General features: G+C 39.1%; 1 protein-coding gene across 1 annotated transcript in view; it reads right to left on the reverse strand.

The window, feature by feature from the left end:
• LOC143025526 (uncharacterized) overlaps window positions 1-17,500 on the reverse strand; it is a 76,374-nt gene that overhangs the window by 37,942 nt on the left and 20,932 nt on the right. The gene's annotated exons all lie outside the window — the stretch shown is intronic.

A 17,500-nucleotide genomic window follows, 5' to 3' on the forward strand; every position in this document is an offset into this window, starting at 1 on the left:
GAAAATGCGAAATAAAAAAGATTCATTTTAACCCCTTCCGTATCCACGATAAAAATATTATCTACAAAATGTGCAAAATGAAAAATATTATTTAAATCCCTTACGCACCCGGTAGTCCTTTTCCTGTTGTCCTGACTGTCGCCAGACTATTCTAATCATCCCCGGAAGCCCCTCCCCCCTCGGTAGTGAAGTGGTTGTTGTTGTTTGTTAATTTTACTGTAACAATTCACAATTTTCACTGCAATTACAGTCTGCACACGTGCACATTTGTTTCAACCTGTTTGCTGTGTTTTGCAATATTAGTCGTTTATCGTAGCTCCCTCTTAATTATTTTATTCAGTTGTGGGAAACTCCCTCAGAAGGGAAAGGTTAAAAATGATAGAATTTCCCATGACAGCCAGACAACCATTAACGATTTTTTTTTCCAAAATTATTTGCTACTTTCATGCGCCTTATCATAGAAAACAATACAGATCAGCGCATGCGCAAAGGACGGGCGCGTAGGTGCAGTACATTATGACAATTGTGTAAAAGAAGCAAATGTTTGAAAACTCGTGTTGACGGTTTTGTGGGTGTTATACTACCGCCATGCGTTTTCATTCAACTCACAGAGGTGCAAACACCCTCTCCATCTAAGGGATTAGGCGTATTTGGTCATGATAGCCGTTACATTTTGGTGTCGGCCAAAAAAAACCCGCTTTGTTACCCATCATGACCACACCAAATATGGCGTGACTGAAGTTCATTCTACGGGTTAACAAACCATAAACTTCGAGAGATGATAAGCGGTCTTTGGGTTGAAGGCTTCCTTATCTTATTAGGGATTTGACTATATTTACTCCTTACTGGGGGTACAGATTGCGTGGTTACATGCTGTCACTGTACAGGGTGTCTCTAAAGTTTAGACACGCTGACGTTCCCTTGGTTGTCTCGTATCTTTTGATTTTCATTGAGTATATTTTTTCCTTGGGCATGCCCTAGAAAAAGAATGCAAGGGGACTACGGTCTGATGAACGAGGAGGCCATTCCACCTGACCAAGTTAGTGATAATAGTGTTCATGATAATGGTGATATTTCCTATGTGTCCTGACTTTAGGAACATAATGAATTTGGGAACTTTTGTAGCACTCCTGCAGATTAAAACTGATCTTTCATATTTGAGTTCTATTCTCCGTTCGCCGAAGAACCGTAAGCTATTTAACTTTTACCGACTAATTTTTTCTGTCCTTAATATTTTCCTAAATCATTCCTAAAACCCTACCAGTTCTTTTCTCGTGGTCATGAGAGGATAAAAAATGCAGCCTTTATATTCCCATGCGTATAATAAAAGCTGACCAAATGAGATGGGGCGAGAGGACTGGGGGTTCCCCCTTTTTTATTTATTTTATTTTTTTCCTCCTGCATGGATTCAGTGCATGCTCGCTCTGACTCCCCCTCCCCCTGTAAAAAGAAGGAAGAGCCATTAGTAACTACAACACCCGGTACATGTATATATATATAATATATATATATATATATATATATATATATATATTATACATATATATATATTATACATATATATATATATATATATATTATACATACATACATACATATATATATATATATATATATATATATATATATATACATACATACATATACCTTCCATACCTCTTTTACTAGTCTTTCTTCACTCATTCTTTCCATGTGTCCAAACCATCCTAACAGGCTGACGTAAGCGGAGTAGGAAACAGTAGTCTTAGTCTTGAGTTTATTCCTGACTAATCTCGCAGGTATGCTTTTGCAGGTATGCAGGTATCCTTTGAAAAAGCATACCTGCGAAACTAGTCAGGAATAAACTCAAGACTAAGACTCCTGTGTTTCCTACTCCGCTTATATATATATATATATATATATATATATATATATATGTATATATATATATATGTATATATATATATATATATATATATATATTATATATATATATATATATATATATATATATATATATATTGGGGAGATGCAGTGGTTCCACCAGCTGCCCAAGAGGGGCGAGGTTTAGCGTTGAATGTAGTTGGGTTATATCGATGCAAATAAACGAGTTGATATCATCAAACGCTAGATGTGGAAGAGAATATTTTGGACATTTACCACGTGGCGGGGCTTTTCTCCCATCCCGTGCAGGGTAAAATCCCTCCAGCCCAGAATCAAAAGACGTTCACTTTATTTCCGCGACGACTTAAAAACACGACACTCCCTCGGTACAATGGTTCTGCATCCTCAACCGTCGTTGTACTTTTTATTTATAACAATCACCGTTACCCACAACAACACATCTTAAGAGTCGTGAACACTTCAATAAATCTGGAGAGAGAAAACACGGAAGAAAAACAATTTAAACAAGTCGACCCAAAGCACAGAAAAGGGTTATTGAGAAAGTTGAGAAAATATTGAAGGGAGGGGATACGGAAGTGGAGGAGGAGAAGGAGGGGGGCGGATGTGGAAGACGAGTTAGAGGTAGGGGAAGGTGTGGAAGGGCGTTAGGAGGCAAGTGGAAAGGGCATGGGATAAAAGTGGATGATGGCAGCAAGGTCAGGCGGCAGCGAATGCCGGGGCAGACGTCATCAAGGCCGTTACGGCAACGACGAAGCTGCGTTGACTATAGACCGAAAAAGGTCAAAACAACAACACACAATATCTTATTTATTTCAACCGCACAGATAGTTTCTTCTCTGTAGTTGCCCAATACATATTTTATAATTCTTTGTTTATTGTAATTTTATTTAATTGCACAATTTAACATTTTACCATTCTTATGTATTTCATTAAGAATGCCAATCCCGTGAATTTCATTAGAATGTCAATCCCGTGAATTTTATTGTCTTTGCAAAATAGATGAAATACAAATGTATATTAAAGACCTTCCGGACACAAGGAAACTTTTAATTTCATTCTGGGTGGTCAATGAGGGGTCTTAACTGATTTTAATTACCACTTGTTCCGAAATTAGAGGAGACTATGAGCCATGAAAAACTAGACCGCGTCCGAAACCGTCACATTAGTCTTATTTGTTGGGATCAAATGTGGGTCCGTTTAGTTACGAGGCGAGTTCGAAGTACAAGACGTTTTTATTCTGGCTGTCGCCAAGCTATTTTACTCGGTTCTGTCGTACCTCTGCGCTTGAGAAAAGGTTAAGGGTTGACTGATGAGTCCGGGTGGGGTGGGAGGGAATGGCATAAGACTTACAGAAGGTACATCAGGAAATGAACTGAGGAGTAAAGGAGGGAAATTTATACCGTGAGATATCAACTGTTCTAGAAGTAATAGTATATAGGACACAGGTGACCCTAGTTGCAGGTAAGCGCCTCTTGGCGTGATGAGGAAGTGAGGATCTGTGTGTTGCACGATGGTCAGACCAAGGAAGATCAACTGAAAGAGAAGAATGGTGACAGAGAAGGGGAAGGCAGACATGGAGGAGGAGGAGGAGAAGGAAGTGACGGTCAAACGACCGAGGAAGTAAATTGGAATAAATGTCGTTGATTGTGTCCTCAGTGGGGAAGGATACCGGGACATTGGACGGAAGGGGAAGGAGGAGGGGTGGGAGGGGGAAACAAACAAACAAACGCAGATTTCCGATGCATCACGCATTAGCATTGGTAAACATACGTCTGGCAACGTTTTGTAAATAGTCCGGAAGCTGTTGGGGGACAGAGGCGGCAATACAAACCAACATACTTCTTGAATCATATTGTAATAATAGTTATAATGACAATAAAAAGTATCAATAATAATAATAATAACACGAACAGCCACAACAATGTTAATAATATTGATCATACTAATTATTATAATAATTCTAAATGCTGTAATAATACTCGCAATAATGATATGTGATAATGATAATAATAATATTGATGATAATGTACTAGTGGTGGGATGATGATGATGATGAATCCCTTGCCAACTTCCGTGATCAACTTCCCCATTGTCCAAATCATACCTGTATTTTAGATGAAATGACAAATAAGCAGAGAGAAATCACCCAAAAAAACAAAGGTGAAGGCGAAAATGATAAATAACATAAATAGATAAATAAATGAATAAAACCAAGAGATGGAAACTCAAGAAAAAGATGGAGTACAGCATAAACCCAGAAAGCAGGAATTAAGAAATGTACGCACAAACATACAAATTAATGTATACTGGAGTGTCAGTAACGAACACGCTGTCTCAACCAAACTGGGCCATCACTGACAAGTTCCCAGACAGACACCTCCACACTCCATTCGTCGAATACGGAAGTGCTTGTCAGTCTCTTCCACTGCAAATCATCTACCTCGGAGATGATCCTTTGAACAGGGTCAGAGGACGGGTGGAGGGGCAAATGACTGTAGTACTTCAACTGGCTGTCGATGATACGGCAGATTACTTGTCTGATGCCTGTTATGGAGGAGGCCTTGGTTACATGCATGATCTCAGTGTTTGGCCAATCTCCATCATCTTCCGCTGACTGTGGCTCGTACAACATATCCAGAAGCGATTTCAGAGGTAACAAAAAATTATTTGCTTTCAGCTTACGTTGTGCTTTATCGCCGTTAACTGGTGTTTCTATCCATTGAGACGCTTGCAGTAAAAAGGAGGGATAGTTACACTTGATTAGTTTATTCTCTGAGACGATATTAGCTTCTAGTCATGTTATGTAATATGTCACTAATTTCCATTATTAATGTCTGCAGATAAGTTATGCAGTGTCCACAACAACAACAATAATAATAATATTATTATTATCATCAATAATGATAATCATACTAACATTATGGACCAAAAGGTCTCCTGTCTGTATGCTCTACCCTTGTAGACCTTTATAACAATAACAATAATTAAATTAATTATAATAATTATCACTAATAGAAGTAATAACAATAATAATAATAAATATGCGGGATAGAAAGCGTACTATTTCTTGTGCGTTTTCCCCAGCGTGTCGCTTTGGCCAACAAGTCAAGCCCGTTCCCCCATGGTGACACGGACTTCCTGTCTCGGTCTTGGTCCGCTGGAAAATTATCGTTCAACCCGGCCAATTCCAGGCCTTCCCGGATGACGACGCAATACAAATTTAGCCCCCCCCCCCCACACACACACACCGCCAGTGACGGATATGCCTTTTTGGAGCGCGCACGCTCTGTCCAGGATTTGTACTTGGAAATCGCATCTCCATTTGTACCGAGACGGAATAAGAAAGTGGAGATTGTGTGGGTACATGCGGTACACCCGCGTACCCAACTCGTTGCCTTTTGCATATCAACCAAGAGCATGATGCTTCCCCATTCCCACTTCCGCGCCAACCACAGAGCTCTCCCCGGCTCCATGCTCGCATCACATTCGAATATACCACATACAACCGTATGTTAATCAGTTACTAAAGCCATCAACTGGTCACTACAAGCCTTACCATTGCCACATCAATGCTGCCGTCACGATTACCACATTTCTACGAAACTGGGTCCCGCCAAGATCTCTGTTCATTGAATATAACCAATGCTCTCAACGGAGTGATTTCAACACCCGCGGCTGTCGAAGTTCACACCACCACCACAACCCCCACCGCCTTCGCCACCACCAGCAATGACAACGATATCCTTGTCGCCACTACCACCATGTCCCTTTATCCCGATTGGTGCCCTTTATGAACGACCAAAGGTACGCGTTGTCAACTTTGGTATATGATATTGCACACACGCATAAACATTATCATACAAATGTTAAAAATATTCTTGTAAATATCATTTTCTTTGCGCGTGATCGCGACCAAAGGAAGAAGAAATAAAACACGAAATACGCACAACATTCTTTGAAGCCTTTGAATTAGTATAACTACTTGACAAAGAGACATTGGCTTGCCCGACACCCAGGGTCAACCAGCCTCGCGCGCCCAAATGAGGAGAAAAGCAAAAAGTCTTCCAACTGCCAGCTATGTCCTCCGCTGCTCCTACTCTTTGCTCCTGCCAGTTACTCATTCTCCCAGTGGCCCGTACTAGCTCCTGTCGTGGCATGCGTCATCCAGAGTACGATTCAAGACGAATAGGATCTGTTCGGCCTTGGTATGTTGGTTGGTAAATGCCTATCCTAGTGTCTTGCACAGTCGTGAGAGAAAACCTTGACTCGCACAGACTTTAACCATTTTTTTTACACGTATCCAACAAAGGAAAAAATATGTTTGGCAAAATTTGCAACATGGTGGGGGCTGGACCAAGAGTCTCCCTAAAGGCTTGCCAGAGATGATCCAGAGGAGCAACATTCATGGTGTCCTGTCTCTTACTCTAATTATCATACCTAGCTTCAATGCGAGTGCGGCTGTGTGCTGTCACAGCGTCTGCACCACTGAGTGATTTATTACGACATGCCTATCTAAAAAGGTTCATGTGTTTCAACTGATAACCAGCTTGAATGGCATCCCAGCCGAATGACGCAATCGCATCACCATCACTCGGCTCCTTGAAGGCCATGGGCTCTCACACTTCCCCTTTTTCCTTTTGTTGTTTAATTTTTCATCTTCCAAGGACCGCCCCCCCCCCTGTACTTTAATTTTTCCTTGCCCAACAACATTTAATGCTACCCTCGCTGTGTTGCAATTACCTTCTTAATTCTTCGCGTCTTCCTACTTTGTCCCCCTTCTTCTTGCTCCCCCCCCCCCACGGACCCTCTTCTCTTCACGGATCATGCTCCTGCAGGTCCTGTCCTTATTTAGCTGTTTGACATCAGAGCTCCACTATCTTCAACCTCTTGTCAGTCAATTACATAACACCCTATGCGACCTTCACCTATTTCAATATCAGCGTCTCGTCGTCTATGGTTGGAGCTCTACAACGGCCTTGTCGGTTCATTTGTGTGCGGTGAAACTAGCGTAAACATTTAGTTGCCCTACAAACTTTCGCTTCAACATGTGACCGTCTCTACGAAGGAAGGGGAGGGGTGGGGTCAGGAGGGGGGGGTGTTCGACTCCCCTTAGCGTTCAAACCCTTGGAATCTGGCCGTCCTTTAGAGTACAGTAAAATCCCTCTGAATTTATGCTTGTATTTCCTAGGATTGCCTGGCAAATCGGTCGACTGGCATCCAAACAGCACACTACCGTTTCATACCACACCCACTCATTAACTGTCTTATCATTTTGATAAAGATGAATCACTACATGAGAGTACACTACTAAGTCTCGCATTATTACCGTAAATGCACAAGGAAACTGGATTAATATCAGGAAAACCTATCAGAAATAAAACAAAATTTAGTAGCAACTTTTTCCTTTAAATACTGTTTACGTTCAGTCCGTTACACTTACGGTGATATTCTTAAATAAAAACATTTCCTTATATAAATATTTCCTCATATAAATCTTATATAGATTCTTAGAAGGGATTTTTTTTAAGAATATCATCGTAAGAATTTTACGGTGGTATTCTTAATTTTTTTCCCGAATATAAATCCTTGGAAGGGAAAGATTTTTTTTAGAATACAACCGACAGTCACTCGAACATCCTAACGAATCGCGAATGAGCGCACTTCGAATGTCTGGCAAAAAGCCAGTATGCCACCCAGGCGTTAAAATAAATAAAAACAAAATTTCCCAATCAGACTGGTGGGCAAGTCAAAGCGTGCCTTGACTTCTTGAGGGAGAAAAAGACAGAGGGGAATCCCCTTTGACGACATGCATAGGAACGGGATCGATGCCACTCAGACACGTAAAAAGGGATTTAAGAAGGATAGCAGAAGATTTGTCGCCGAACATATTGCTGTGTGACTCTGATCCGCAAGGGGATCACTTGTTCTGGAAGTAGTGACTGCTTATAACTATGCAGTCAGTACTCCAGTATATGGAAGATGTAGACCCACCTAAACCGTACTTAAAAACACATATATATGTAAAATACACAACTCATACACAAATGTATACACAAGTGGATATATAAACCAATACAGAAATAAAAGCACAATATGCCGATTTGGTTGGTTGGAGACGCTCCCAATCACTTGCACCCTTGTGCAGTGTACCCCTTTTTTCCAGTGCCAAAACGTGTGTATTAACTGACACTAGAAGGTGTCGAAAATCACAAGCGCCGAGGCTCTTTCATCGGCGATGGTGCCAAATATTCACGCTAGAATAAGAATTTCTTTTGTTTGTTTAGTACTGTCAGGCTGTAATACAGGGACATAGTATTAATTTACAAATTAATCAGTTATACTATCTAATTTATAAGACGATATATAAGTGAATCTTATTAAGCGAAGAAAAAATACAATTGTAACGATGAAGACCCCATTTTTTGGGGGTGTTTGGGGCTATCAGGCTGCATTTCTGTATTGCAACACTAAAGTATTTGGAGCATTTCAAGAATAGAAGACCCGTTTGATTTGGGGCCCCAATTCTTCAAAAGGGCAAAACTGGAACCCCTATTGTTCACAAGGTCTACCTAACCAAACCAAACCTAATCATTTCATTTTTTTTCTTACATGGAACCATTATTCTTCAAAAGGGCAAAATTGGGCCCGCCATTGTTCAAAGGGTCAATTGGGGCCCATGTTCTTCAAAAGCTAAGAGTATTTTAAGAATTTTACAAATGTGTTGTATATCACATTGTCCAGTATATTTGTGCATATGTTTTGCTTATAACTAATTAGAACAATAAATTTCTCAAGAAGTATGCAAAAATTGTATAACATTTGTTATTTTCTATCTGTAAAAAAAAATGCTTCACTATGTCGAAGGCACGCTCATGTAAGTCTCAGAGTCAGGAGTCATTATTTTTATTTTTTTCATACAAGATTTGACACAAATCTTGGCTCAAAATGTCGGTCGTGGTCGAGTAATGTACGACTTCTTTCCTGAGCTTTTCAAACATTGGAAAAGATGTCACTATTTAATTTGTTATTCACATCTATTTATCTTCAGATAATCCCATCGCTATTCAATTTATTCATATACGGAGACCCTACTCCATTCAGATATAAAGGTCTGTTATTGTTTTTTTCAAAACAGCCCACAAAAGTATTCGAAGTAAAGCTGATTTGTAGCTTTACAGATCTTTCTCGACTGCTTTGTTGTCGGGTGGCGCGAAACTGGCCATGCTTAACATTTTGTCACTGGTCTTCAGCCAATTATTCTTTTGATAATGTGGGATCCATAACTCGTGAGACCTGACTGCATATATTCCATGAATTTCTTATTTGGCGTTTACTGAAATAACAAGCGTCTCATGCCAAGTCAGAAATCACAGGTAAGATATGACTGAATGTAAGATATGTCATGGGAAGGGAGCCAGAATGCGCATCCTGTGTAAATAAAATGGTGTCACAAGCATTGATATTTGCTCCCCCCCTTCCAAGCTGTTTCTATTTTCATACACATAAGATAAAAAATAAAATAATAATTACTGTAATTTGCAGATGATAAAATCGTGTTCAATCCTTCGCTAACTTACTGTCCCACGGAGATGAAAAAATTGACAGGCGGTTGCCAAAATAAAAGAAAAAATATCACAAGGTATGGAAAGGTTTAATCGAAAGACAATATATACGTTATGTTGAAAAAGAAAACGGTCCTTTATTACATTCTCATTCAAGTTTCGTGCAGGTGTTTCTGCGGCATCATATTCAAATATATTTTTCACATCACTTTCAAGTTTTAGTGATTTTATTTTTACACATTATGTTCTAGTTATACAGACAATATAATTTATCGGGACATTGTCCCTCTTAAATAAGTAGTTAAATACTGGGCTGACAGGAGTGGTAGAAAAAAAACTGCATTTCAATTATTATAATTTACATTCCACGAAACAAGCAGAAAATAGTGTATACTTTGTACTTTCCTCTTCTCTAGTTATCTCTTTCGATATTCTTTACTCATTTTCTGATCTAGCATCCTTCAGCAAACTCTGCCTTCTGCTCCATTCAGCGTGCGTGTCTGTGATTTGGCATCCCGTGCTTAATCTGTATTTTGGTTGTCTTCGTGTTGTTTTGAATCTATTCGTACGCCCTCACCACTTGCCACCTCCACTTGAGTGCACTCCTCTCAACTGCCGTGTTGTGGGAAGCTGCATCTTTTTTTTTTTTTTTTATTCATTCTCCAGACTTTAGTTTCGTACCCTGTGGTTGCATTTTATTGTACGTTCAGTGTAACAATTCTTGCCCATGTTTTTTTTTTGTCCTGTGTACATCCAAGGGGATTCGATCTCCCCGTTTACTTCAAGGACTAGTTCCATTTTTTGGAATCTTTTTCCATATTGACATCATATATTATATATTGCTACATAGCCATGGTTTGGTTCAATATTGGGAAAAGGCTCACTGAAATAGATTTAAGCCCTGTTGCTACTGAAACCGGGTCATATGTAGGTAAATGGCTGACGACAGCAAAGGATATAAAGACTAGTACCTTTCAGTACGGAAGGGGTTGTTATTGATTCGAGGGGCGATAGTCATCGGCAACCAGGAGTCTTGGACCGGTGTGATGTGACAGTACGCTACTTCCGCATGGGCTAAGTCGTAGTTGTTCTCCCATAGGTTAGGGCTAACGAAAACGGTGGGTTCTGACCTTCGAACTGGACGCCTTTCTCGTCCCAGATGAGCACGGCCGTTATATGCCGTTTCATATTACCCGCTTGCGGTTTGCTGCGCTTGGCTTATTCCCCTCAAACAAAGATCAAAGTGTTTAATAACGGATAGCTACAACTTACATTCATCACAGACATGTGTGACTCGACTGAATGAGACATTAGCCATTCTGGAAACCAAGGATGGACTAAGAACGACACTGGTGCTACCTTGTCTATATATGGAGGCTAAATATAGTAATCTTACGCGCACAGATCAGCCTCGCGGCCTCCTAACATTTCCTGGTGACATGAAAAATTGGGAACTGCTCGGGAAATATATCATATATATGTTATATGCCATTTCTCCCTTGTAAGGGGATGGGGTTGGGTGCCCACGCCAGAATACACACCCACGTCGTAAATAACACCCATTCAACCACCCCTCCCACAGTATCTCGAGGAGGAAAAGTCGCCTTGCAACTCGCCGCATGGCTCGGGTCAAAAGCAATGCAGTGTGGCACAGTTTTACAGCTAAGTACGACAGCCAGACTTCCCTCCTCGTTTACTCAAGATAAATGAAGCAAGTGGGAACACCCCTTTTGTTTTAATATTCAAAATAGGTGTGCCTTTGCCCTTGAATTTGTTCATGGGTCCTTTGCATACTTCCACACTCGACTATTATCAAAAGTGATGGAAAGTATTTTTATTTTATACATTGCGCATGAAAGTTCTTGTAAAAACCAAGTAAAAGGTGATGGTAATTACAAGACACTTCTGCTTACGTTAACATATAAGCGTGATAATTCATTTCAACAAAATATTCAGGCGTCCATCAATTTATTCATTTTGTCTGTGTGTATATATATATATTATATATATATATATATATATGTATATATTATATAATATATATATATCATATATATAATATATATTGTATAATATACATATAATATATACAATATATATATATATATATATACATAATATATATCTAATATATTATATATATATATATATATATATATACATATATGTACAGTATATATAATATATATCTATTATATATATATATATATATATATATATATATATATATATATATATATATATATATATATATATATATATATATATATATATATATATAGTAAACATGTACAAAATCCGAGGAGCATTTTCAAGGCTGAGTTTGTTCCGGTAACATGTCACGATTGCCAAACTTTTTATTCTGTCTTTCATTGCGCTGCTCAACCACGTTTTCATTCTGCGCAAATTAGAAAATGACATTTGTTATAACAGTGATTCTTAATTTCTGATTTTCGCACCCCTCTGAACGCATCAAATAAATTTCAGCACCCTAAATTTGAATAAGAACCCTTTTGCCATGGATTAAAGAATATGCAAATCCATTATGCCCAATCCATGACGACTGAAAAATATAATGTAATAAATATAATTAACTCCAACCAAAAGCACATATCAACAGCGACTGGTTCCACAATTTAATTGGTAATCCACTCGTTTGATTTCTATAAGTCGATTATTGTTTTCTTGCCAATCTCGTGGAAGTCTCCCTTCCTTGACGCATCGAAAGCTTCTTCCTTCTCTTATGATGTCATGATTTCCTCAATACCCTGACTCACTGATCGGATCAACGTTGTTGTGGGGCAAGTGAGGTTCGACCCAAGAGGCCCCTGCGATGCAACTGTGAGGTTTCCCCGGCCTGTGCCAGTCTTGTTCTATAGTTACCCATTTCTGGGCTCTTTTCACCGTAATAAAGTCATCTGGAGTCCATCCAAATCAAACATTTAAGTCGAGTTCAACAGTATTATTATTTATTATTATTTTCCCGTTTGGTACAACATAACCTCGTTAATCAGGGTCCTTCTTTCAAAGGAAGTAGAGTACCTCGACTGGGACAGTGTTGAAATTCGTTCTGTTTCATTTCCTTTCGATGCATCGTATTTATTCTAGCTGTCGCCATATGACTCTTTTTGATGGACTCTCCAATCCTCTCCACAGTGAAAGGGTTGATGCTGGTGTTCTCAACTTGGGGGAAATCCCCAAACCCCCAAAGTGTAATATTAGGGTTCAGACGGGAGAGATGCCGTTAGAATAATATATTTTCAGACGAAAACTGTTGGAATGTTGATCTTTCTACAACTAAAAATCTATAGATTCCAAAATCGACATAACCTACAGAACACCACGCTTTTATAAATATCACAGGTCAAGTTAACCATAAAGTTAAATTTCTCCTTTTTAGATATACTTGTACATGGAGAGGGTGGCATTCTGACTTGGTGAATTGGGTAATGAAGGAAGCACGAGAAATACTCAGTTAACGATTTAGCTTGTCTCCAGCTTAACCTTTCAATAGACAAGTAATCATTCCTGCCCTCCGGGCCTGAACCATCTGGCAATGACAAAAAAGAAAGAAAAAAAAGTTAAAAGCTCTTCTGTCCGTTAATTGGGAGTAGGCGGCATACAGGCCTAGGCCCGCTGGTGGTACATCTCAAGGTCTCAACTATCCTTCCTGGTCAGACACTACAGCCCGTTCATTAGAGCATGAAGATTTTCTTTACCAATATTCGAAAGTAGCTGTTCTGCACTTCTCCAATATTGCTCAAATAACATTTCCCCTATAATTCCCTTGTCTCTTTTTTTTTAATATCTGAGGAAACGTTAGTTTCATTGTAAATTTGTCCTTAGGTTAGAGTGTAAAAAGACTAAGAATGCAATATTATTACGGTCGTTTTTGTTTTTCTTTTTCTCTGACGAGGTCGTGCTCATCACGTTCGACACGGTAATTGCCCACTTCGCCTGAAAACAATCATTGGAGCGTGTGTAAAAATCAACAAACGCTGACAGATGTTGGGTACTTGATTAAAACTTTTCAAGAAACCCACGTGGCTATTCTAGTTATGCAATCAGTGCCCTAGATTTTTGTACCGATGGCTACTTGACTTGTATAAAAAAGGTTAAAAAAATGGAGCACAGCACACCCCACCCCTGGTCGACACATGTATGTGTGGACGAAATGGCTAATAAGCAAACCATTATAATAGCGAATATATATTGTGAAATTAGCACAAGCCATGTAATGAGAAAATTATGAAAATGCTGATTTAACACCAGGAAATTACGGTGGAGTGGTCCATCAACCCTCTGCGGTTTTTCACTTCAGTGATTACATGTGCCCCCTCCTGTGAAGGTCCCACACATCTATAAGGTAAACACAAAACGTCACATTAATACGGTTCCACTCACATTAATATATTTTACTCACATTAATATATTTTTCAGTGTGAAGCACTTTATTCAAATAAATGCATAATATACAAAGATCATGTTTACATGGTTCAAATCAGCCTCGAGATTGTGCATTCACTGTATAGATAAGTTACAATGCAAGAACGCAAACACCGAAAAGCATACTTATACATTCAGATTACACTGATTTTTTTTTCATCAGTAACCTTCTCTATCATCAACCGCCAACAATGACGAGAAAAAAATGACATTATAACGGAAATATGCTCAAATTTTATTCTGGCTTGTGTCAGCCTATCTTAATTACTGATGCTAAAACAAATAAAGTATCAGATGCTACAAATGGGCGGGCGTGTGAAGGTTAGGCAGAGGATCACATACGCCGTTTGAATTTTGGGTGCGGTGCCTTTGGCAGCAATTGAGCGAATGCGGGCGAGAGCGAGTGTAGGTGGGAGACGTTAAAATACTATACCCATTGATGTGCCCCACACAGGCGACGATCAGGTGCTTGGCAGAAGTTCGACTGCCCGAGCCAGCGAGCTTACGTGCAAGGATTGTTGACCGGTGATTTTTTCCTAGCTCGAACTGCCTCTCCTCTACAGATATCGGATTTAGAATGAACTTTAGTTTTCCAGGCGATGTTGGCTAGGGGAAGAACCGGTAGAAACTTTCAAGTTTCATGAAGAAATATAAATTAGTTTTCTAGTCCTCTCGTAGTGGAGTCAAATGTTGGCGTTTCCAATTTTTTCATCCTGATTTTTTGGGTGTTCCTACATTTTCATATTTTGAAAACTATTCGAATAATAAAATTTTGATGCAATTAAAAATATCACTATATTTGCCAGCTCTTTGAATTCCCAGGGCAGTTATTAATATTTAACGTTCCTTCATTTCGGTGACAAAGACGTCTCGTTGTCATGGAAGCAGATAACAGTCTTCTAGTTTCCCGCGCGGATTCAGACCACGCCAAGCGTCCTGCTCTAGCTTACAACATCATTCTGTCCGGCCATGGCCCCTCCCGGCGTGTTCTACATAAATGATCCGTTCTGCCGGGTGTTTATCTATCCGACCCATATTAGGAGGGGAGACCATAATATTTGCTAAATACCTATGTATCCATGCCAGACGGATGTGATTTGATTGTAAAGAAGGTAATGGCGTTAACTATGTCACAGTGACCGTACTGTACAACTCCTGGTTTCGTAAATCAGCCGCGGATATATTTCATCAGCTTTACACCATTTTGGATTATGATTAATATATGTCTAATTTTCCTTTTCCCACCGTTGTAAAAACCAGTCTTACAAATATATAAAGAAACGAATTAATAAAACAATGAAATAGATAAAAACAAACCTCAGTTCCTCGCAACCAAATGAGTACGTGGAATGTTTCGGACACGAACAGATATGGCCATAACCCTTTCACTACCGAGGTTGTGATCATCTTTGCCATTTATGAAAATGTCTAGACGCGCTTGGTTACTACTGGCGAAAGGTCAAAGTGTGATTAGAGTGTTTTGCAATATTTTTGTTTTAACTGGCTTGTCTTCAATGTTGTTATAGAAAATAAAGAACGAAAAACAAAATTCCATGTGATGCCGTAGTATCGAGATGTGTTGAGAATTCCAAAGGCGTCTTGGATACAATACACGTCACGTGATCAAAACATGCCCACGCCTTCTGAGCCACACCAGGACCATACGAATGACGTCGTGGCGTCTGCGCACAAGAAAATTCTTCTGTCAACTGTCATTTTAATAGATTTATGTCCCTGATCACCTTTTTATTTTTAGCATAGCGATTTTCAAAGCTATAATATATACGTATGTGATAGTTAAGATTATAACTGAAATAAAATATAATTTTAGTCGTAGTAAATCGGACTATTAAAGTTAGAGATTAAGATTTATTGTTGACCTTGCCCTTGCCCTTGACCTGAATTCCACGATTTCATGAGTTTAGGTTGGGAACACGCCTATCTTTCAAGAAAACTTTGTAGCGAATGATACAACTGTACATACATATGTATATATGTAGGCTATGTTGATATTGTTTATGGCCTGCTACCTTCTATCCCGTGATACACATCTCTTACCCTGGGATCCCCCCCCCTTTATTGTCCTACACTTGCTGACACAGCTGTACAATAATGTAGTATATCATTAATGGTACTACACTGATCTGGTACTCTTTCATATTGTTTTAAGTACCTTTTAGCAATATTTTGTTGTTCCTGATGCATAATGCAATGTTCCTTATTGTGATGATGCTCAAGTTTTGGTCTCAATATCCTACGTGTTACGAACATTTTAGTAATATTAGCAAATCTATAATAATGTTTGTGTGTCATATGTGTACTGATTGGTATTATTCATGACTGTCTCTGGTCCCCTTAACCCCCTACGTATGTTGTCTGTGTAACTTAGTGTAGAAAATCAGCCTAATGAGGACCACAATAGAAATAAGCTTACATGCTTTTTTGTGTTATCCTCGGCATTTGTAATTGTTATTTCGAACTATGTGTTCTTTTCATTATCTGCACTTCATGTATATTGATTCAATGCCAAATAAAATTATTATACATACATATATATATACATACATATATATATATATGTGTGTGTGTGTGTGTGTGTGTGTAACTGGAGTAGATTACAGCAACGGCTTGCGTGACCGCAGCCATGTGTTGTCTGGACAGTGCCCAAGTGCCTTCTCTAAAGCGAGAACCAAATGTTTTGCGTCGTAATTTTCTCGCAAATTCCTCCAACAACAAACCCTTTTATGATTAAGTGAATACATTCTATCGTATTTTTTAAAATCAGCAAACTATCCAATGGTGATATACGAGTGTACTGCAAAAATAAATGTCAACATTACATGGAACTACAGCCGTTCGATCTCTGGGAAATGTGTTTGTTGACAATAACATTCGTATATGTTGGCAGTCAATAACGCGTTGTCAATCAGACTCAGCCTTTGTATGACGAGCACACAATTCTTCTCTGAGATCACCATAATAACTTAGGAAACTTAGCTATGAAGAAGTTGAATTTACAAATAAATACTTGCTCAGAAGGCCCAGAAATAGAAATACAGCACTGACATATAGTATAAATTATAAAACGAGTCTTCTGTCATAGGTAAAGTATTAGGGATGTAAAGCTAATCAAGGAAGATGGAGTACAGTTCTGTGTCTTGCAGTGGTTCGTATAAAACTTGCGCAATGCAAATAAAGCAGATTAACGTCCGTTACCGAATAGATGCTACCCACAGAGGTGAATAAAAGAAAGAAAAAAAAAGTACGAAAGGTAATAATGATCAAAGTTGTGACATCTCTGTTACTAGAGGTACCAACCACCCGCTGCGTAAGGGATTTGTCATTTTCTTTTCTTTTTAAGGATTTCGTCGGCTATAACCACAGTTTCTAACCTCAGGGGCAATAGCATGCCGAAGATGGAGTGGTACAGGTTGTAGAGCCTCAAGGGCAGTAGAAAGTATAAGGTCAATGTAACCAGAATTCTCTTCTGCTCGTACCTGGAGATCAGTCTGCGATCATAAAACAATGTTGCGTGGCTCTGGTCAGAAGGGGTGTCAATAAAGACCCTCAAATACTGTGTAAAACTTATGCATTCAGTACCTCTGCCA

The sequence above is a fragment of the Oratosquilla oratoria genome, chromosome 5 (assembly GCF_046742065.1).
Source record: "Oratosquilla oratoria isolate Oo_2021 chromosome 5, ASM4674206v1, whole genome shotgun sequence".
Classification (NCBI taxonomy): Eukaryota; Metazoa; Arthropoda; class Malacostraca; order Stomatopoda; family Squillidae; genus Oratosquilla; species Oratosquilla oratoria.